Here is a 23,540-nt window from a genome sequence, read left to right as displayed (position 1 = left end):
TTTGCCTCAGTTATTACCCCTGGCAGTGTTATCCAGTCCTTAACCACTTTCCTCATGCCACCTTTGGCTCATGCCAATCACTATGTCCTCTAATTCACACAGCCCATCTGTCAGTGGGAACATTTTCCCCTTATTAGCTGCTTGTATCATTTGTGATTCCAATCAGGTTCTTGCAACCTCCACTTTTTCAAAGAATGTAACTTCAGTTAAGTAGAGAACAAAGAGTGGATGAGTTGGTTCATTGAACGTCCATAAATCTGATGGTGGAAGGGGAAGAAGTTGTTCCTGAATTGTTGATTGTGTGTCTTCAGGCTCCTGTACCTCCTTCCTGATGGTAGCAATGAGAAGGCATGACCTGGGTGATGGGGGTCCTCAGTGATGTCATCTTTTTGAGGCATCACTCCTTGAAGGTGTTCTTGATGCTGAACATCATAATCCATTTGTAGCACATCCAGTATATTGTGAAGTCCAACATCTTGTTGGCTGTTCTTATAAATTACTTTCTCTCAAAACAGGATTAACTTGACTCACCTCAACATTGAACTGATTCCACAACCTATCAACTTACTTTCAAGGACTCTGCAACCTGTGTTTTTGATATTTATTGGTTAATTGTTGTTTTTGTACAGTTTGCCTTTTGCACATTGGTTGTTCGCCTTTGTCGCATGTAGTTTTTTATTAATTCTATTGTTTCTTCATATTTAATGTGAATGCCTGCAAGAAAATGGATCTCAGGGTAGTAGTAAATGTTGACATATATGTACTTTGATACTAAATTTACTTTGAACTTTGATCTATTACTTCTAAAGCAGTAAGTACATGCCCCCAGATTTGTTCTTAACATATTTTAAAATTAAAATAGTTTATATTGCCTGTTATTCTTTCTACCAAAATTTCTCAGTATTAAATTTCATCTGTCTGTGCTTTGCCCATTCTACCAGCCTGTCTATATCTTTGCTTAGTTTATTACTTAGTTTATTATACTTTGCGTTTTGTCATCAGCAAATTTAGAACTCATGCCCTATCGACCTAAGCCTCCATTGTGAAAATATATCATGAAAATCAATGGTCCTCAGGCTGATCCTTGGGGAACCCCACTGTACATTTCACTCCAGTCTGAAAAACAACCTTTCACCAATACTCTTTTCCTGTTTCTCAACTGGTCATCTGTTTATGCTGCTGCAGCCCCTTTCTATTCCTCTGCTTTCAATTTTGACGACAAGCTTATTATATGGTACTTCATCAAATGTTTTTTGAAGTCCTTGTACACTACATCAACCACCTATCCCTCATCAATCCTCTATTGTTTCATCAAAACTTTCTATTGTTACTTGGATGCAATGCCAAGAACAAACCCACATTGGGTCTTGCTAATCCTCACTTATCTAAGAATCTGATCATTCTGTACTTGACTATCATTTGCCCCTCTTCTGAGGTCAAACTGACTGGTCTGTAATTACAGGGCTTATTCCTGCACCTTTGAGTAATAGTATAACAAAATTTTCCAGTTCCCCCTGCATACCTACGTCTTCTAGAAGTTTGGAAGGTTACAAGCACAGCTTCTAATTCCTTTCATGAGTCTTGATGAAGGGTCTTAGCTTCAAATGTTGACTAGAACCATAGAACACTGCAGCACAGTACAGGCCCTTCAGTCCTCCATGTTGTGCCGACCCATATAATCCTTAAAAAAAAGTACTAAACCCACACTACCCCATAACCCTCCATTTTTTCTTTCATCCAAGAGGCTCTTAAATACCCCTAATGTTTTAGTCTCCACCACCATCCCTGGCAAGTCATTCCAGGCACTCACAACCCTTTGTGTGTGTGTAAAAAAAAAAAAAAAAAAAAAAAAAAAAAAAAAAAAAAAAAAAACAACAACAACAAAAAAAAAAATTACCCCTGATGTCTCCCCTAAACTTCCCTCCCTTAATTTTGTACATATGCCTTGTTCACTCTTTTCCATAGATGCTGCCTGGCCTGCTGAGGTCCTCTAGCATTCTGTGTGTGTTGCTCTGAATTTCCAGCATTGGCAGATTTTCTTGTGTTTATGGTTCTAATTGCTTTCTTTTTGTAAGTTCGTTCAGTGGCCAAAGATGCATCTCATCTGGACCAAGTGATTTATTCATTTTAATTTCACCTAGTCTTGTTGGTAGCTCTGTCAATTTTCAAACCATCCAGAATCTCAATTCTGTCTTCCTTTGATATTTCTGCAGCAATTTAAAAAAAAAAAGAAAATTGATGTTAAGTGCTTACTTAGGATTTCAGCCATACTTGTGTAAAATTTTCCCCTTTCTTGGTCAATGCAGATTGCAACCCTTTCCCTCATCACATTTTATTGAATCCATTTATTTCTTCCTGAATGCATGGACATTTGGGTGCATCTCTGGATAATTCCTGTAGACTAGAACACTATTATTAATAGACTAGTATTGTTATTAAATAGAGAAGAATTTTCAAGTTCTAGTTATTATTCAACCACACATGAATACATCCAAACAAAACAGGGTTCCTCCAGGGCCAAGATCCAAAACATAATACACAGCACAAGCACATATAAGTTAGCGGTAAACATAGTCACACAAAAAAATCGCACAAGTCCGTGTGTAACATGTTCTGTAAATAAATGGTGCATGAGTTTTGGCAAGAGCATGCGGTTCGTAGATGAAAGTATCCAGCTTGTCTTCCGCTGAGCGAACATTGGAGAGCAGCCCTGACGGGAAGGGCCAGCCTCCAATTCAGCATGGACACAAACCTCTGACCTCTCCCCCGCTGGACTTCTGTGGCAGGCAAGCCCGTGGCTTGAGGCCTACTCCTCGCTATAAGTCAAGTCACGATCTTCCCCAATGCTAGTCAGTCTCGCCAATAAACTGGTGAGTCAAACTTGCAGCATTTTACCTTACCAATATTCAACTATGAGTTAATGGAACTTGATCCTTTGGGGTGATGAGGGACAAGAAGATATAAAGTTAATACCCAGTTTCTTCTGTTCTGTATCTGGAGAGTTGTGGGGGGGGGGGAAGTAAGTTGTTGAGAAGGCATGGTGAAAACCTGAAAAGTTTTAACCAACATTCCTTTTACCTGGAGGCAGTAGTGCTATGAATGTGTCACAGAGTGAGTGAGTTTGGTTTTTTTAAAACAAGAGATTTAATTGATTTTCAAGCCCTGCATTGGGAAGCAAGGGAAGAAATGTATTTTTCTTGGAAGTCGATGCAGAGTGGGTCTACATCCTTTCTGATGGTGCATGCTTGTGCATTCAGTCTGAGCTATTAAGTTAGCACCATGGGACAGCTGCTTTTGTGCTGTTCGAACACTTTGCCAAACTGAGTCATTGAGCTAATAGAAAACAAAACAGGGAATTTGAAAAACATAGCAGTCAATATAATTTGACTCACTGTTTCGAAATAATTCAGAGACTCCAGTGACTTTATAACTTTTCTGCAGTGTCTTCGTGCCAATAGACCGTGAGTTACTAGAATTGCAGATTTTAAAGCATTTCTAAATCGTGAAGTTACTTTAGTTCAGTTTGATCTTCAGTGTTAGAGCTGATTTTCTCTGGATCTATTTAAAAAGGAAAATGAAAGTTAATGGTCCTCAAGGGTTTCGTTCAAATCCTTCCCTTATAATGCTATATATCAGTTCAGACATTGTAATCCCAAGGATGGTTACATGCTCATATATAGGTTCAGAACTGTTTAACTCAATTACTTATTACTCCCATAATGTATGGCCTTTCAAAACCTGAGCTTGTACCCAGCAAGTCATTCATTAATTTTGTCTTGGATCTTGTACTTCAGCTGTGGCATTGTTGAAGAATAGTGGCTTGGGTACTTTTAAAAGTCCTTGCTCTTGATCCTAGTCCAAGGATATGGGTTGTTTTTGAGACTATGGAAATAAGCTGGTTGCCCTTTAGGGTGGTGGTACCTATCTTCCTTCTGTGTGGAATCTTCACTTTGTTTTCCCCCTAGAACCTGCCTCCCTTTCCCACCTTCTCCCCACAATCCCACCACTGCCTGTATATTGCTCCGTGACCTTGTGGGTTTACTCCCACAGTCCGAAGGCCTACGGGTTGGTAGGTGAATTAGTCATTGTAAATTGCCCCAGAATTTGGCTAAGGTTTAATCAGGATGGTGTGGCTCAAAGGGCCTATTCTGTGCTGTATCTCAATAAATACATAATGAATGCCAGCTGACTCCTTTTAAAGTAGGCACTGTTCTGTGTATTGCAAGTGGTCTTGTGTGTTGTGATAAAGTGTGGAATAGGCCCTAATCCTGGGGTAATTTACAACAACCAATTAATCTACCAACTGGTACATCTTTGGACGGTGGGAGGAAATTGGAGCACCTGGAAGAAACCCACGTGGTCAGGGGGAGAACGTACAAACTCCTTGTGGGCAGCGGTGGGAATTGAACCCTGTTTGCTTGTATTGTAAAGTGTTGTGCTATCCACTACACTACTGTGCCACCGCCCTTCCTTCTCAGTCCTGATGAAGGGTCTCGGCCCAAAACGTCACCTGTTTATTCATTTCCATAGATGCTGCCTGACCTGCTGGTTTCTTCAGCATTTTGTGTGTGCTGTTCGAATTTCCAACGTCTGCAGAACCTTTTGTGTTTATGACTTGCTGTTTAGTAGTTAAAATTTTTTCCTATCATGGTTTTGCAAATGTTTTTTTTCTGTTGAGTTGTTGCTATCACTATTGCATTAATTTCTGCGTCATTTTTCTGGTCTTGTTATTTCCTCTTGTTCTATCAACCCAAGAGGCAGATTCTCAGTGGTAAAATACTGAATGACATTGCTCTTCTCAAAAATGCATGGGGAGGAATTTCATGAGCCAGAGTGTGGTGAATCTGTGGAATTCATTGCCGCAGATGGCTGTGGAGGCCAAGTCATAGGGTTATTTAAAGCAGAAGTTGCTAAGTACTTCTGGGGAGAAGGTAGGAGACTGTAGTTGAGAGGGATAATAAATCAGCTGTGGTTGAATGGCAGAGCAGTCTCAATGGGCTGAATGTCCTCATTCTGCTTCTATGGTCTTATGATCAACTAGGATAAAATTATTTTAAAGATTTTTGGAAAGGAGCAAGTTTTTTGTTATTTTTCTAGGTCTAATAGCAGATCTAAAATTAGTAAGTAATGACTGTATATGACAAAAGATGAATATTTAGATTTCTTTAAGATAAACTTAGCTGCAGAGTCTTGGGAATGATTCTTCATATGCCAGACATACTTCAGATAAACCTGAATCTGCTTATTTTAATTTGTAACCATTTCTTTAATGTAGACAAGACATTTTTTGCTATTATGTCAGTAACCTTAAAATTTTGAGTTTCTGTAACTGATTTGAATTAATTTTCACCCCTTTAAAATTTTCTTAATCACTAACATTTGCTGAATATGATTATTTCCTCCATGATGTTTCATTTGTTTCTGGAGTAAGTGTTAAACTTGGTCTGTTGATTCATGCAACCCCAGTGTTGCTGTTGTTAACTAATATTAATAGCTACTTCATTCAAGCCTTGTATTCAACTTGTGTCCAAAAATTCCAGGCTGACCTGGAAGTTGAATCTGTTCTGTCAGGGAAAATGCTAATACTCTTGTGTTATTGAGTGTTGCACTTGAGCCATTTTGCTTTTTAGAACAAGGTGAATCTCTTTTAAATATGAAAATAGAAACATGCCAATAACTATCTAACCTGTTCTCCATTAGTAGAGTTGTACAACATAGAAACGGGTCCTTCGGTCCATCATGAACATGCAAGCCATCATCTGGCGCATGGTAGTGTAGTGGTTAGTGCAACGCTATCACAGCTTGAGGAGTCGGCTCGTAATTCAGCTCCAGCGCCATCTGGAAGGAGTTTGTACGGTTTCCCTGTGACCTTGTAGGCCCCACGTACAATACCTCACTACTTTTTTATTTCTATTGCACTACATTTCATCATGGCTGATTAATTTCCCTCTCAGCCCCAGTTTCCTGCCTTCTCCCCATATTCCTTCATGCCTTGATTAATCAAGAATATCAACCTCTGCCTCCACAGACACCTAAGCCAAAGAATTCTTCCGGGTGTTTAGGTTTCTGGGTGGCTGGGTCTCTCCACCAAAAGAGGTATAAGGCTCTCCTTCCCTCCGCTAGCCTGCAGGTTACCCTGGGGCAAGGTGTAGCACCTGCTTAGCCCCGGATCAGGGTCACGTGAAGCCATGGGAGCAGGTGGTGGTTGGTTGTATATGAATATCACAAGTCCTGGTTCTGTGATCACTGACTCCACGCAGGCAATCTCTGAAGAATATTGACAGTGGCTGGGGTCACCTGTCTTGTAAAGGCAAAGTACACTGCAGATGCTGGGGTAAAATCAACACGTACAACACGCTAGAGGAACTCAGCAGGTCGGGCAGCATCCGTGGAAATGAGCAGTCAACGTTTCGGGCCAAGACCCTTCATCAGGACTGAAGAAGGAGGGGGCAGGGGCCCTATGAATACAGTGAGGGGAGGGTGGGAAGGAGAAGGCAGGTAGGTGCCAGGTGAAAAACCAATCAGAGGGAAGATCGAGAAGCAGGGAAGGGATAGGCCGGAGAGGTGAAGAAGGAATGTAAGGGGAAAGCACTATGGGTAGTAGAAGGAAGCAGAACCATGAAGGAGGTGATAGGCAGCTGGAGGAGGAGGCAGAGTGATACTGGGAGGGGAGGGGGAGGGAATTACTGGAAGTGCTTTCTCCTTACATTCCTCCTTCACCTTTCCTGCCTAACCTCTCCCTTCTTCCCCTCTCCCACCCCTTGATCTTCCCCCTTATTGGTTTTTCACCTGGCACCTACCAGCATTCTCCTTCCCACCCTCCCCCCACTTTCTTTATAGGGCCTCTGCCCCCTCCCTCTTCAGTCCTGGCGAAGGGTCTCAGCCCAAAACGTTGACTGCTCGTTTCCACTGATGTTGCCTGACCTGCTGAGTTCCTCCAGCATGTGTTGTCTTGTAAAGACACTGCCCAGAAGAAGACAGTGATAAACCATTTCTGTAGAAAAATTTGCCAAGAACACTTGTGGTCATAATAATGATGTCACTGGACCAATACCATTAAGCAAGGGATCTATGGACCCCAGGTCAGAAACCTCTGCACTAATGAGATGGTGCCATTTTGATAATTCTGTACTGTTCAACTTTCAAGGTCAATTTATCCTTCCCGAGGCATGTGCCAAAACGGAAATACTGCAATTGTAGATTATAATCTGATCAAAGAATCATATTACTGAACGCTTGATCTTGATCTTATAAGGAACATACTTGAATTTGTTTTTCTTGGATCTGAAATGGATGATCTTGTGCCGAAGTCCACCTGTAAGTTTTGTTCTAATTAGTTAGTGTCTGCCCTTAAGTAGCTTAATGCTTTCAATTTACTCTGCTTCTAAACTTGGGCGTAACCGCAAAATTGAATGAATATCATTCCTTCATCTCAGGGAAGAGTTACCAGGGCAAATCCATTAGGAGTCTACTTATAGAGAGTAATATTCTATCCATATTTTCCTATCTTACTCCCTCTTCCATTTTCTACTGCTCATAACATCCAATATCTATCATTGCCTTTTTCCTGCCTTTCAAGAAAAATATGCTTAGTTAGTTTTCCAAAATCGTGTACTCTTTTGTTAGCAAGTAACAATGCCTCAAAAAGGTGGCATCCATTATTAAGGACGCTCATCACCCAAGTTGTGCCCTGTTCTCATTGCTACCATTGGGAAGTAGGTACAGAAGCCTGAAGGTGCACACTCAATGATTCAGGAACAGCTTCTTCCCTTCTGCCATCTGATTTCTGAAAGGACATTGAACCCAAGAACACTACCTCACTACTTTCTTTGCACTGCTTATTTGTTAACTGTTTATATATTTACTGTCATTCAGTTTGTTTTGTTATTATGTATTGCATTGTACTGTTGCTGCAAAGACAAATTTCATGACATATGCCAGTGATACTAAACTTGATTCTGATAGATACCTTATATCATAGTGAATTATATCCAAGGATACAATGATCTCAAAAGATTGAATTAATTTATAAATGTTTAATCTGTATTACTTATTCTACCTTCTACATTGGAATGAGACCAGTCGTCTATGCTCAAGCTTGAAGATTACCTGAGGATTTGGTGTTGAGGGAAATAACACCTAGAGAGAGAAATCGACTGCAAAATTTGCAATTTTTTACAATTTAATATTTTCATTTTTGACTTTGTTCCAGTGAGGTCATGTTTCTGAATAGAAGGATATATTGGCCTTGGGGGGGATTTCATAACAGATTTAACAGAATAATGCCTGGATTCCAAGGTTAAATTGTAAGGGAAGATTGTATTCTTTGAATTTTTTTTTATTGAAAAGGGGTGATGTAATTGAAATTTTCAGTGCATTCGTTTCTAATCATCAGGCAACAAGGTTGGTAGATTTTTAACCAAAGATGATGGGAAGGAAAAAGCAGTAGGCTGCAAATTAACCATTACTGAAGATAAGCCCAGGTTTGTGAGCCTAGATAGTCTTCTGATCCAGTGTTCTTGGGGAAATCATTCCTAAGTTAATACCATTGTTTTATTGCTGATCAGGGTGGAGCTCATCGCCATTATGTGCCATGTCATATGACATCATTATGCGCTGTGACATATGATGTGGCCGATCATGGTCTTTACATGACCATGATTGTTTTTGGCAAATTTTTCCACAGAAGTGGCTTCTGGGCAGTGCTTTTACAAGACTGGTGACCTCCAACCATTATCAATACCCTTCAGAGATTCTGCCTGATGTCAGTGGTCGCACAACCAGGACTTGTGATATGTACCAGCTGCTTATACGACTGTCCACCACCACCTCCCGTGTCTTCATGTGACTCTGATTGGGGTGGGGGGGGGGGTGTTGCTAAGCAAGTGTTACTCCTTGCCAATGGTGACCTGCAGGCTAGCAGAGGGAGGGAGTACCATGCACCTCCTTTGGTAGAGGTGTATTTCCACTGCCACCCAGCAAGGTAGAACTACTGATGTTAAAAAAACCCTTTGGTAGGGTACCACTGTGTTACCTTGTTTCTTGTGTTCAGTCCATGCTGAGAAGTTTCCTTGTTTCCCTGTTGAATCCTTGGTTTCCTCCTCTTTTAAACTTTGCACATTGGGAATGTTTTCATTCTTTAAGTGGAGTGTTTTGAATGTCTGACTGAATTCACCATGTCAACCTATGTGTGATTCTGTGTGGAGAGTGGAGGAGTGAGTAAATTTGGAGTTAAGTGTGGAGTTCAAAGTAAATTGTTATCAAATTCCATATACGTCATCATATACCACCCTGAGATTCCTTTCTTATAGGCATTCACAGAAAAAAATAGTGCAATAGAATCAATGAAAAATTACACACTGACAACAACCAAGGTGCAAAAGAAACAACCTGTGCAGTACAAAAAAGTTAATTATTATAGGTAACTGAATTTAAAATTTTATTTTCTTTCTGATCCATTTCTAAATTCAAAGTAAATGCACTCAGTGGGCAGTTGATTAGGTGCACCTGTACACCTCGTTAAAATATCTAATCAGCTAATCATGCGGCAGCAACTCAGTGCATAAAAGCATGCAGACATGGTCAGGAGGTTCAGTTGTTCAGTACATGCTTCAGAATGGGGAAGAAATGTGATCTAAATGACTCGATCGTGGAATGATTGTTGGGTAGTTGGAGTATTTCGGAAACTGCTGAACTGGGATTTTCGTGCATAACGGTCTCCAGAGTTGGGAATGGTGCTGGAAAAAACACAATAAACATCCAGTGCGTGGTAGTTCTGTGGGCGAAAATACCTTGTTACTGAGAGAGGTCAGAGGAGATTGTCTCCAGTGGATAGGAAGGTAACTCAGATAACCACGCATTACAACAGTGGAGTGAAGAAGAGCATTTCTGAATGCGTAACACCTTGAAGTGATGGGCCACTGCAACAGAAGGCCACTGAGTGAATGTTACCATATACTACTGAACCTTGAGATTCATTTTCTTGTCGGCATTTACAGGAAAATAATGAAACACAATAGATTTTATTGAACAAAGACTGACAGCCAATGTGCGAAAGACAAGTAGTGCAAATCAGAAATAATGCTGAGAGCATGAGTTGCAGAGTCCTTGAAAGTGAGTTTGTGGGTTGTGCATTCAGTACTGAGTTGTGGTGAAGTTACGCACGCTGGTTCGGGAGTTCAAAGTTCAAATAATAAAATTTATTATCAGAGTACATACATGTCACCACATACTACCTTGAGATTCTTTTTCCTGTGGGGATACTCAGCAAATTTACGGAACAGTAACTGTAAACAGGATCAATGAACAACAAACTGTGCAACTACAAATAGAGATAAATAATGAGAACATGAAATAACAAGATAAAGAGACCATCTGTTGTGGGAACACCACAAATAGAATGAGCGTAGTTATCCCCTTTTGTTCAAGAACCTGACGGTTGTTGGATATCAAGATGTACGAAAAAGCTGGATGAACTCAGCAGGTCGGGCAGCATCCGTTGAAAGGAGCAGTCAACGTTTCGGGTCGAGACCCTTCGTCAGGTTGTGGGATAGTAACTGGTGCGAGTCCTGAGGCTTTTGTACCTTCTACCTGATGGTAGCAGCGAGAAAAGAGGAGGTCCTGGGTGGTGGCAACCTCTGGTGTTGGATGCTGCTTTCCTATGAGCGTGTTTCATGTAGATGTGCTCAATGGTTATTGTTTGTAGGGTAATAACTGTTTCTGAACTTGGTGGTGAGGGTCCTGTAACCCTTGCCTGATGGTGGTAGTGAGAAGAGAGCATGGTGGCATCCTAGCTGAATGATGGATGCTGCCTTCCTGTGACAGTGTTCCATGTGAATGCACTCCACGGGGGGCGGGGGGGGGGGGAGGACTGTTCCTGTGATATACTGGAATTATAGTATGGAAAAATGTTTATAGAAATTTGAACCATGAAGACTGCTGCCCACAAATGTACCTTAACTTATTTGTTTTAATCTCGGAACCATTTCTAATCAATCTTCATCCTTGCTTTGTTTCAAGCTGATATTCGGTACAGATGTGAAAAGCTACAGAAAATAACAAACGTTTCAGGCTCATGAAAAGGATGGCTGAGCTTTCTAAACGATGCCTTCATTGCATCTTGATTTCCTGTGAAGATTTTCTCATTTAGTAGACATCCCTATGTGCATGTCATTAGGCAGAAGCTCGAACATCTAACTCTGTCAAGCCATTTGGGCTTCCCAAGATAACAGCACTGATAATACTTCCAAGCCACTCATTTTCTGTAAAGCATTCTGGAGCACTAAGTTTGTGAATGGGTGCAGAGAACTGCAGAGTTTTGTTTGCGTAACACATGCCTGTAGAATTTACAGTCACACATTAATTATACCATGAAGCGTATTGCAAGATAGCATAGCATAATGTAGATTAACTTATTTTCATTCTCATCGTATTTGGTTGGATGGGGCCTTGCTTGTGAAGGTACAGGAACATCAGGGCTGCCAGACTGGGTAATGGTTCCTTCCCTCAGGCAGTGACAGTAATGAATACCCTGCCGCCATCGAAGTCTCGTCTCTAGGGCAGTGAGCTGTTTACCTGTGCCGTGCACTTTTGAATTTGTATTATATTATTTGAATCAGAATCAAAATCCCCTTTAATATCACCGGCATATGTTGTGAGATTTGTTAACTTTACGGCAGCAGTACAATGGGTTACATGATAAATATAGAGAGGAAAAAAAACTGAGTGACATTAAGTATATATGCGGCTGTGAAATAGTTAAGTTAAAATAAATCATGCAAAATAACAGAAATTTAAAAATAAAAGTGAGGTAGTAGTCACGGGTTCAATGTCCACTTAGGAATTCTATGGCAGAGGGGAAGAAGCTGTTCCTGAATAGCTGAGTGTGCGCCTTCAGGCTCCTGTACCTCCTTCCCGACAGCAGCAGTGTATATGAAGAGGGCATATCCTCAGTGCTGAGGTGCCTCAATGATGGACACCGCCACCCTAAGGCATCACTCCTTGAAGATGTTTTGGACACGATGGAGGCTGTTGCCAGTGATAGGTCTGACTAATTTTACTAGTTTCTGTAACTAACTTTGATCTGGTGCAGTAGCCTCCCCCCCCCCACCCCCATAGCAAATGGTGGTGCGGCCAGTCAGAATGCTCACCATGGTACATTTGGAGAAATTTTTGAGTGTTTTAGTTGAAAAACCAAATCTCAAACTCCTGTTTCCTTATTTATAGCTGCATCAATATGTTGTGTCCAGGTTAGGTCCTGAAGATATTTTCACCTGGCAATTTGCTCACTCTCTCCACTTCTGATCCCTCTGAGGATTGGTTTGTGTTCCCTCGTTTTACCCTTCCTGAAGTCCGCAATCAGCTGTTTGGTCTTATTGACATGAGCACGAGGTGGTTGCTGCGACACCACTCAACTAACTGGTACATCTTGCTCCTGTTGCCCTTTCATCACCGTCTGAAATTCTGCCAACAATGGTTGTATCATCAACAAATTTATAGCTGTTGCTTGAGCTATGCCTAGCCACACAGTCATGGGTGTTGAGAGGGAGCAGTGGGCTAAGCACACATCCTGGTGGAGCGCCAGTGTTAATTGTCAGTGAGGTGGAGGTGTTATTTCCAATCTGCACAGATTGTGATCTTCCGGCTAGGGAGTCGGGGATCCAGTTGCAGAGGAAGATACAGAGAGGATCAGGTTCTGTAGCTTTTTGATCAGGACTGTAGGAGTGATGGTGTTATTTTAGTCAATAATCAGCATCCTGACATAGGTGTTTGCATTGTCCAGGTGATCCAAGGCTGCGTGGGGAGCCATTGAGGTGGCGTCCGCTGTAGACCTATTGTGATGGGCAAAGTGCAGTGGGTCAAGGTCTTTCCTGAGATAGGTGTTGATTCTCGCCATGACCAACCTCTCAAGCATTTCATCATTAGGTGTGGGTGCTACTGGACTATGGTTGTTGAGGCTGCTCGCGCTGCTCTTCTTGGGCACTGGTATAATTGTTGCCCTTTTGAAGCAGGTGGGAACTTCCAACTCTAGCGGTGAGAGATTGACAATACCCTTGAATACTCCCACCAATTGATTGGCCCTGGGCACTCCATCGGTACTCCATACTGCCTTGCGAAGGTTCACCTCCCTGAAAGACAGTGTGCCGTTGTCCTCTGAGACAGCGATCACCAGGTCTTCGGATGATAGTTGTTTCATTCTCCCTTTCAAAGCGACTATAAAAGGCATTGAGCTCGTCTGGTAGTGAAATATCGTGACTGTTCATGATGTTGCTGCAAATCCTACTAGAGTTGATGAGCATCTCATGTCGCCATCTACCTCTCCCAGAATTGTTTGTTGTCTCTTGAAACAGTCATCTGCAAGTCATACCTGTTTTCCTTATACTGACTTGGATTGCCAGACTTTAATGCTACAGATCTGGCCTCAGCAGACTAGGAACCTCCTGGTTCATCCATGGCTTTTGGTTTTCGTAGGCATACTCATCCACACAGGTTTTAATGAAATCAGCGACAACTGTGGCACACTCATCCAGGCTCAAACACAACTCCCTGAACACAGACAGTCCTGTAAGAGCTCCTGTGCCTCCCTGGTCCATACCTTCTTGGTCCTCACTTCTGGTGCTGTAGACTTTAGTCTCTGCCAATACTCGGAGTAGACATACAGCCAGGTTATCAGACTGGGTATGAGATTGCACGGTAGGCACTCCTGAATTTAGTGGAACAGTGGTCCAGAGTGTTATTTCCTCTGGTACTATAGGTGATTTGATGATAATAATTATTTAGTGACTTTATCAAACTGGCCTGGTTAAAATCCCCCATAATGCTGGGGAAGGCATCAGGTTGTGCTGTTTCATGCCTGTTACTTACATCGCTTAGTTTGTCTAGAGCCTGTTACACTGGCTTGAGGTGGAATGTACATTGCTACGAAAGGATTGCCGAAATCTCCCATGGCAGATAAAATGGCTAGCACTTACTTGCGAGGTATTTCAGGTGTGGTGAGCAATATTGGGACGTCACCAACACATTAGTACACCACGAGGAGCTGATCATGAGCCATACACCTCCACTGCTTTAGAGAAACTAGACCAACCTACCTTGACAATGAATTGTGAACCCATCTATTTGAATTGCTGCATCCAGCATGGAAGGGGTTAACCAAGATTCTGCTGAACAAAGGATGCACACATTCTTAACATCCCTCTGATACAGCACCCTCGCCCTGAGCATCGATTTTACTTACCAGAGACTGTACATTTGCCAGCAGGATGGTTGGTATTGGGAGTTCAGACAAGCATGTCAAAACCACTTTTGCCGGTGGCTTAAAGGGGCAGTGTGCCGGCCACAGTCTGGTCTATTTCCATTGGTTTTAAACAACGATAGATTGTTCAATCGCATTAAAACCTCAGTGACTGTACACATCATAGATGCAGTTATGGTTCCCAGCTGCAGCAGGCTAAAATAAGAATATTTGATGTTTTCCATAGTTTTCAATGAGAGTAGCTGTTTTCAATGGGTTATCCGTAGTGTTGGCATCCCGGAGGGATGGGCAGTAGAGGTTGTGGTAATATTTTGTACTGTGTTTGCTATATGCATTGTGGGCTCACCATGGTTTGGGGGAATGTTATTTTGTTTGGGTGATTATATGCATAGTCAAATGTCAATAACCTTGAACTTGAATCTTATTTTAGGAACAAAGTATGGGAAATGGGATATGACAAAAGGAAGGAATATTGGATCAGAAGTGGGTTTAATATCACCAGCATATGTCATGAAATTTGTTAACTTTGTGGCAGCTGTACAATGAAATGCATGATAATGATTCTGGAATTGAAAGGTTTGTCATATGAAGAGCATTTGATGGCTCCGAGCCTGTATTCACTAGAATTCAGAAGAATGAGGGGTGACCTCATTGAAACCTATTGAATGGTGAAAGGTCTTGATAGAGTGGATGTGGGGAGGATGTTTCCTCTGATGAGAGTGTCTAAGACCAGAGGATACAGCCTCAGAATAGAGAGCTGTTTTTTTAAAACAGAGTTGAGGAATTTAGTTAGCCAGAGAATGCTGTGGAGGCCAAGTCTTTATGTATATCTACTGTAGAGATTCATTGATTCTTGATTGGACAGGGCATGAAGGGTTACGGGGAGAAGGCAGGAGGGTGGGGCTGAGAGGAAAATTGGATCAGACATGATGAAATGATAGAGCAGACTTGATGGGCCAGATGACCTAATTCTGCTCTTGTATCTTATGGTCTTGTATTAGAGAAAGAGAAAAGGCTGAATTACAGTAAGTGTGTGTGTGGTGTGTGTGTGTGTGTGTGTTAAACAATACTTCAAAAAAAGGAAATGATAAAAAAAGGTAGTTCATGGGTTCAATGTCCATTTCAAAGTGAATATTACACTGTAAGAGCCCTGCACCATCTCCCAACTATATCGATGCTCAGGGCATTTTTTTTTGGAATAGGAGCCTATTTTATTTGAATAGGAACCTATTTTATTGAATAGGTTGCAATACCTTGCAACCTGGTAAATATGCCTCCAGCAACTCTTGGCCTTTTGGCTGAGATCAAGTATAGCATCGTAAATTGTATAGATTTGTCATTCTTGAAGTTTGATGTGAGGTTGTCAAAGATAAGATGGCTTGCATAATGATTTTCACTTAGTTGTAAAAATGTTTCTTGATGCGTGAATATTATGCAAATTACCCTATTATAGCAGCAAGGATTGTGTTCATCCACCCACATGATGACCAGGAAGTACATTAAAATGTTTAAGCCTTGCTTTCTTTCACTTATGCCTGATAAAATTAGTAACTTCAATAACATTGGTTTATGAAGCAGACTGGCTAAATGGATAATCTCCAATGAAGTAACATTTTAATTGAAATGTTGCGTGACCCACACAAACTTCATGTTTGCTGTATGAAAGGTTGGTATTTGAAAGTTCCTTCCACAAATGAGTTGTAGTGGAGTTGAAATGTAGCATGGTAGTGTAGTGGTTGGCACAGTGCTTTACAGTATATCTATTTTACCCCCGCTGATACTGTGCTCAATTTGATATCAACACCTAAGAAATCAAGAGTGGGATGTCAGGAAGACCAAAGAGCCGATCGTGGATTGAGAGAACACACACCAGTCCTTGTAGAGGGATCAAAAGTGGAAAGGGTGAGCAATTTCATGTTCCAGGGTGTCAATCTATCCTAGGTCCAACATATCGATGCAGTTTCAAGGAAGTGGCTGTATTACATTTGGAATTTGAGGAGATTCGGTATATCACCAAAAACACTCGCAAATTTCTACAGATGTACTGGTGCGGGGGGTGGGGATGGCTACTGCACAGGACTGAAATAAGTTGCAGAGATTTGTAAACTTAGTCAGCTCCATCATGGGCACTAGCCTCCATAGTATCCAGGATATCTACAAGCAGCGGTGTCCTTCATGAAAGGACCCCAACACTCAGGTGTTGTGCTTGTTTTCATTGTCACCATCGGGAAGTGGGTACAGGAGCCTGAAGGCACACACTCAATGATTCAGGAACAGCTTCTTCCCCTCTGCCATCTGATTGCTGAATGGACATTGAACCCATGAACATCAGCTCCTTATTTTTATTTTATTTTTACTTTTAACTGTTTAATATATAGACTTTAATTCATGTTTTTCTATTGAAATGTATCGCAAAGACAACAAATCTCACAATGTATTTTGGTGATATTAAATCTGATTCTGAGTGGAACTTGATGTCCTACTGATGTTCATGATCCAGTGATTGGCATGATTTTAAATGTTGAAATTTGGGTTTAATGGTGATGACTTCTGGTGTCATGTAATACCATGGTCCTGAAAAACATCTCATTTTTACTATGTACTGTACCAGCAATTATGGTCGAAATGACAATAAAAAGTGACTTGACTTTTAAGAATTGGCTAAATCTTTCTGTGCAAGTCTAGAGCAAGGTAACAATAATAGTTTTAACACATGTCACATTTTTAGAAGTGGAGTAAAAATATAGAGGAAAATCTGTTTCAGGCAGACTTGTACAAAAATAGTAATTATTGAAGAACAGCTGCTGTTAATTAAACTAATGGAGAGAAGTTGCAGTGTTTCCAGCTTTAAGTTTTATGCAGTTATTAACAGAGTTGTTTATTGGCAGGAGAATGATCCTTATACTTGTGTTAATGTTAAATTTTATTTCCCTCCCCTCCTCCTAATATTGTGGCTTAGTTGGATAGCTTTAGAGGTAAAGTCCTAGTAGTTGAGGCCATGGTCCTGGGAGAATCTGCCTGAGCAGGTGAGTACATTTTGCAGTTGATGTGTACGCACTCAGGATGTCTCTACCAAAGGAGGTGTAAGGCGCTCTTCACTCTGCTAGATTGCAGGTCGCCCTTGGACAAGGTGCAGGACGTTCCCAGCATGCACCCCCCCCCCCCCCCCCCCCCACCGCCACCGCGCAATCAGGGTCCCCATGGGAGCCGGTGGTGGATGGTCGTATGAGCAGCTAGTACATACCACAAGTCCTGATTATGCAACCACCGATGTCAGGCAGGCAATCTCTGAAGCTTATTGATAATGGCTGGAGGTCATTGCATAGTAGGGGAATTAAGGTTTATGGGGAAAAGGCAGGGATGTGGAAATGAGTCCATGGCCAGATCAGCCATGATCTTATTGAATGACGGAGCAGGCTCATTGGGCCAGATAGCCTACTCCTGCTCCTATTTGTTGTGTTCTTGTGTAGGTCACCTATCTTGTAAAGACATTGCCCAGAAGAAGGCAATGGCAAACCACTTCTGTAGAAAAATTTGCCAAGAACAATCATGGTCATGGAAAGACCATGATCACCCATGTCATACGACACAGCACATAACAAACGAACATGCATACACTGCAGCCATGGTGGAAGGAGAAAATGCTGAGGGTTGGTGAGATTTCAGTCAAATGGGCTGATGTCTTATCAATGGTGTTGAGTTGAAACATTGGAGTTGTACTTGTCTATGTGAATTGAGAGTATACCATCATACTAGCCTTGTTGTATGGACTTTAAATCTAGCAGATAGTTCACTTGCTGCCGCACACCCAGCCTTTAACTGCTTGTGTAGTGGTGGTATTTATGTGGCTGGTCCAGTTGAGTTTCTGGTCAGTGATGACCCCTGTTTGTGGAAGATTCCGCTAAGTTAATATCATCCAGCGGCAAAGGCGTGTGTTTAGACAATGCTGGAGCTTTTGGCACTTTTTGTGGCCAATTATGAACTTGTAGTCTATGTTAACTTTGCTGTGTGTAAGTTTGGCTGCTTCATTTTCTGGTGGGTTCCTAATAGCATCGAATATGGTTTAATCAGTGGTGAATCTTAAAATTCAAGGTACATTAACAATGTACATTACATTGTACAACCTTGAGATTTGTCTCCTTACAGGCAGCCACGACCCAAAGAAACCCAATAGAACCCATAAAAAGAGGACAATTAGTGTTCTGAAATGAAGTCCACTAAAAAGAAGTTCAGCACAGAGCCTAGTAAACGCTGTGGAGCAGTGAGTTGAACCGGCCCATCCCACCCCTTGGGGTCCCAAAAACCTGACCTTTTCAATCTGGACACACACAATGCTGGTGAAACACAGCAGGCCAGTCAGCATCTATAGGAAGAAGCACCGTCGACGTCTCGGCCCGAAACGTTGACAGTGCTTCTTCCGATAGATGCTGCCTGGCCTGCTGTGTTCGACCAACCTTTTGTGTGTGTTGTTTGAATTTCCAGCATCTGCAGATTTCCTCGTGTTTGCTTTTCAATGGAAGGCCATTGACAGGTATGTTTGGGCCACAAATAGTGTTTTGAAGAACTCCTGCAGTGATGTTCTGCGATTTGGAAGATTGATCTCCCACAACCATCTTTGTTTATGATGCAACTTCAGCCGTTGGAGTGGTTTTCCCATTACCCATTGATTTTTGTTTTTACCTAAGTGCTTTGATGTCACATTCAATCAAATACCACATCGCTAGCCAAGGCACTCTTCCTTTCTCTGGAGTTCACCTCTGATTCGAATTTAGATCAAGGTCTGGAGGCTGTGGGTTTTGTGAAACCCACACTAGCCATTGGTAAGCACATTATTGATGATTAGTTTTTGCTTGACAGAACCTTTTGATGAAACATAGTATACTTTAACCGAGCAGATTATTTAGATTGTGATTGCCACATTAATATTGCTTTCTGTTTGCAGACACAGCCTACTTTGGCAGTTTTCCACATTGATTGGTGCAAGACTTTGAGCACAGCTAGATGTTGTCTGCTGTTGGAGTCTTTCTGTCTTGTGCTCTCAGGTATTTCTTGATATCATGTGGACTGAATTGAATTGGACCTCTAGAGGAAGTCACATCTGCCAGAAGTAGCTGGGCAATCTGGAAGACCGTGTGAGGAATCTGGAGCAGCAGCTGGATGACCTTCAACTCATAAGGGAGAATGAAGCAGTCATAGATGACAGCTACAGGGAGGTAGTCACACCTAGGCTGCCGGAAGCAGGTCGTTGTGTGACAGTCTGGGGGGGGGGGGGAGTGAAGGAGAGTAGACAGGTAGTGCAGAGCACCCCTGTAGCCATTCCCCTGAATAATTAAGTTTACCGTCCTGGATGCTGTTGGTGAGGACAACCGACCAGGTGTGAGCCACGGTGGCAGGGTCTCTGGCACTGAGTCTGACCCTGTGGTGTAGAAGGATGGGACGGAGAAGAGGAGAGCTGTCGTCATTGGAGACTCTATAGTCAGGGGAGCAGACAGGAGATTTTGTGGACGTGAGAAGGAAACCCGCATGGTTTGTTGCCTCCCGGGTGCCAGGGTCCGGGATGTCTCTGACCGGGTACATGACATCCTGGTACGAGAGGGAAAACAACCAGAAGTCGTGATACCTGTTGGGACCAATGACATAGGCAGGAAGAGTGATGAGGTCCTGAAGTGTAAGTTTCGGGAACTAGGCAGAAGGCTGAAGAACAGGACCTCAAGGGTGGCGTTCTCAGGATTGCTGCCAGTGCTACGTGATAGTGATGGTAAGAATTGGAGGAAATGGCAGTTGAATGCGTGGCTGAGAAGTTGGTTCAGGGGGCAGGGTTTTAGATTCTTGGACCATTGGGATCTCTTCTGGGGAAGGTGGGACCTGTACAGATTGGATGAGTTGCATCTGAACTCGAGGGGGTATATTCTTGCTGGTAGGTTTGCTAGCATGGTTTGAGAGGGTTTAAACTAATTTGCAAGGGGGAATTGGACCCAGAGCGATAGAGCAGTGAAAGAAGTGCATGGAGAAAAGCCAGATCTAACATATAGAGAGGCTTTGAGGAAAGAGAAGCAGAATAAAGGGTGCAAAGGTAGTAAGGTAGAAGGGCTAAAGTGTGTGTACTTCAATGCAAGAAGCATCAGGAACAAAGGTGATGAACTGAGAGCTTGGATACATACATGGAATTATGATGTAGTGGCCATTACGGAGACTTGGCTGGCACCAGGGCAGGAATGGATTCTCAATATTCCTGAATTTCAGTGCTTTAAAAAGGACAGAAAGGGGGGAAAAGGTGGCATTACTGGTTAGGGATACTTTTACAGCTGCAGAAAGGGTGGGTAATGTAGCTGGATCCTCTTTTGAGTCAGTATGGGTGGAAGTCAGGAACAGGAAGGAAGCAGTTACTCTACTGGGGTTATTCTATAGGCCCCCTGGTAGCAGCAGAGATACTGAGGAGCAGATTGGGAGGCAGATTTTGGAAAGGTGCAAAAATAACAGGATTGTTATCATGGGTGACTTTAACTTCCCTAATATTGATTGGCACTTGATTAGTTCCAAGGGTTTAGATGGGGCAGAGTTTGTTAAGTGTGTCCAGGATGGATTCCTCTCACAGTATGTTGACAGGCCGACTAGGGGGAATGCTATACTAGATCTAGTATTAGGTTACGAACCGGGTCAGGTCACAGATCTGTCAGTGGGTGAGCATCTGGGGGACAGTGATCACTGCTCCCTGACCTTTAGCATTATCATGGAAAAGGATAGATTCAGAGAGGACAGGAAAATGTTTAATTGGGGAAGGGCAAATTATGAAGGTATAAGGCTAGAACATGCGGGTGTGAACTGGGATGATGTTTTTGCAGGGAAATGTACTATGGACATGTGGTCGATGTTTAAGGATCTCTTGCAGGATGTTAGGGATAAATTTGTCCCGGTGAGGAAGATAAAGAATGGTAGGGTGAAGGAACCATGGGTGACAAGTGAAGTGGAAAATCTAGTCAGGTGGAAGAAGACAGCATACATGAGGGTTAGGAAGCAAGGATCAGATGGGTCTATTGAGGAATATAGGGTAGCACGAAAGGAGCTTATGAAGGGGCTGAGAAGAGCAAGAAGGGGGCATGAGAAGGCCTTGGCGAGTAGAGTAAAGGAAAACCCCCAAGGCATTCTTCAATCATGTGAAGAACAAAAGGATGACAGGAGTGAAGGTAGGACCGATTAGAGATAAAAGTGGGAAGATGTACCTGGAGGCTGTGGAAGTGAGCGAGGTCCTCAATGAATACTTCTCTTCCGTATTCACCACTGAGAGCGAACTTGATGACGGTGAGGAGAATATGAGTGAGGTTGATGTTCTGGAGCATGTTGATATTAAGGGAGAGGAGGTGTTGGAGTTGTTAAAATACATTAGGACGGATAAGTCCCCGAGGCCTGATAGAATATTCCCCAGGCTGCTCCACGAGGCAAGGGAAGAGATTGCTGAACCTCTGGCTAGAATCTTTATGTCCTCGTTGTCCATGGGAATGGTACCAGAGGATTGGAGGGAGGCGAATGTTGTCCCTTGTTCAAAAAAGGTAGTAGGGATAGTCCAGGTAATTATAGACCAGTGAGCCTTACGTCTGTGGTGGGAAAGCTGTTGGAAAAGATTCTTAGAGATGGGATCTATGGGCATTTAGAGAATCATGGTCTGATCAGGAACAGTCAGCATGGCTTTGTGAAGAGCAGATTGTGCCTAACAAGCCTGATAGTCCTTTGAGGAGGTGAGCAGGCATATAGATGAGGGTGATGCCGTGGATGTGATCTACATGGATTTTAGTAAGGCATTTGACAAGGTTCCACATGGTAAGCTTATTCAAAAAGTCAGAAGGCATGGGATCCAGGGAAGTTTGGCCAGGTGGATTCAGAATTGGCTTGCCTGCAGAAGACAGAGGGTCGTGGTGGAGGGAGTACATTCAGATTGGAGTGTTGTGACTAGTGGTGTCCCACAAGGATCTATTCTGGGACCTCTACTTTTTGTGATTTTTATTAACGACCTGGATGTGGGGGTAGAAGGGTGGGTTGGCAAGTTTGCAGACGACACAAAGGTTGGTGGTGGTGTAGATAGTGTAGAGGATTGTAGAGGATTGTCGAAGATTGCAGAGAGACATTCATAGGATGCAGAAGTGGGCTGAGAAGTGGCAGATGGAGTTCAACCTGGAGAAGTGTAAGGTGGTACACTTTGGAAGGACAAACTCCAAGGCAGAGTACAAAGTAAATGGCAGGATACTTGGTAGTGTGGAGGAGCAGAGGGATCTGGGGGTACAGGTCCACAGATCCCTGAAAGTTGCCTTACAGGTAGATAGGGTAGTTAAGAAAGCTTATGGGGTGTTAGCTTTCATAAGTCGAGGCATAGAGTTTAAGAGACGTGATGTAATGATGTAGCTCTATAAAACTCTAGTTAGGCCACATTTGGAGTACTGTGTCCAGTTCTGGTTGCCTCACTATAGGAAGGATGTGGAAGCATTGGAAAGGGTACAGAGGAGATTTACCAGGATGCTGCCTGGTTTAGAGAGTATGGATTATGATCAGAGATTAAGGGAGAGGGCTTTACTTTTGGAGAGGAGGAGGATGAGAGGAGACATGATAGAGGTGTACAAGATATTAAGAGGAATAGACAGAGTGGACTATGTCAGCGCCTCTTCCCCAGGGCACCACTGCTCAGTACAAGAGGACATGGCTTTAAAGTAAGGGGAGGGAAGTTCAAGGGGGATATTAGAGGAAGGTTTTTCACTCAGAGTGGAATGCACTGCCTGAGTCAGTGGTGGAGGCAGATACACTAGTGATGTTTAAGAGACTACTAGATAGATATATGGAGGAATTTAAGGTGGGGGAGTTTGATAGGAAAAAGGAGTTTGATAGGAGAGGAGAGTAAACCATAGGAGAAAGGGAAGGAGAAGCGACACCGGGGGAAGTAATAGGCAGCTGAGAAGTAAAAGGTCAGTGTGGGGAGTTCCTTCTCCAGCCCTTAACTTTTGTCACCCACCTGGCTTCCTCTATCACCTTATTGTCATCATCCCTCTTCCTTCTCAGTCCTGAAGAAGGGTTTTGGCCCAAAATGTCAACTGTTCCTTCATTTCCATAGATGCAGCCTGACCTGAGTTCCTCCAGCATTTTAGGTTTGAATTAGAGTTGTTTCTGTTGCCTGTCCTGCCTGCAGCACTTCCTTATAGCGAAACAAAAAAAAATATCAAGATGCTGGAGGAACTCAGCGGGACAGTCAGTATCAATGCAGGAATATAGATAGCTGATATTCTGTGTCAAGCGGGTGGAAAGG

The 23,540-nt window shown here is 42.6% G+C and overlaps 1 protein-coding gene across 3 annotated transcripts in view; it reads left to right on the top strand.

Annotated features, from left to right (window-relative positions):
* arhgap35a (Rho GTPase activating protein 35a) overlaps positions 1-23,540 on the top strand; it is a 200,068-nt gene that overhangs the window by 9,699 nt on the left and 166,829 nt on the right. Inside the window, exon 1 of one of the 3 annotated variants that reach the window (XM_073029343.1) lies at positions 9,370-9,421. The exons of the other annotated variants lie outside the window; for them this stretch is intronic. The gene's annotated coding sequence lies outside the window, so the exon portion shown is untranslated. Of the gene's footprint in view, positions 1-9,369; positions 9,422-23,540 lie in introns of those variants that run through there. 3 annotated transcript variants of the gene reach the window in all.

Source organism: Hemitrygon akajei, chromosome 25 (genome assembly GCF_048418815.1).
Source record: "Hemitrygon akajei chromosome 25, sHemAka1.3, whole genome shotgun sequence".
Taxonomy (NCBI): domain Eukaryota; kingdom Metazoa; phylum Chordata; class Chondrichthyes; order Myliobatiformes; family Dasyatidae; genus Hemitrygon; species Hemitrygon akajei.
This window is presented reverse-complemented; position numbering and strand designations above follow the sequence as displayed.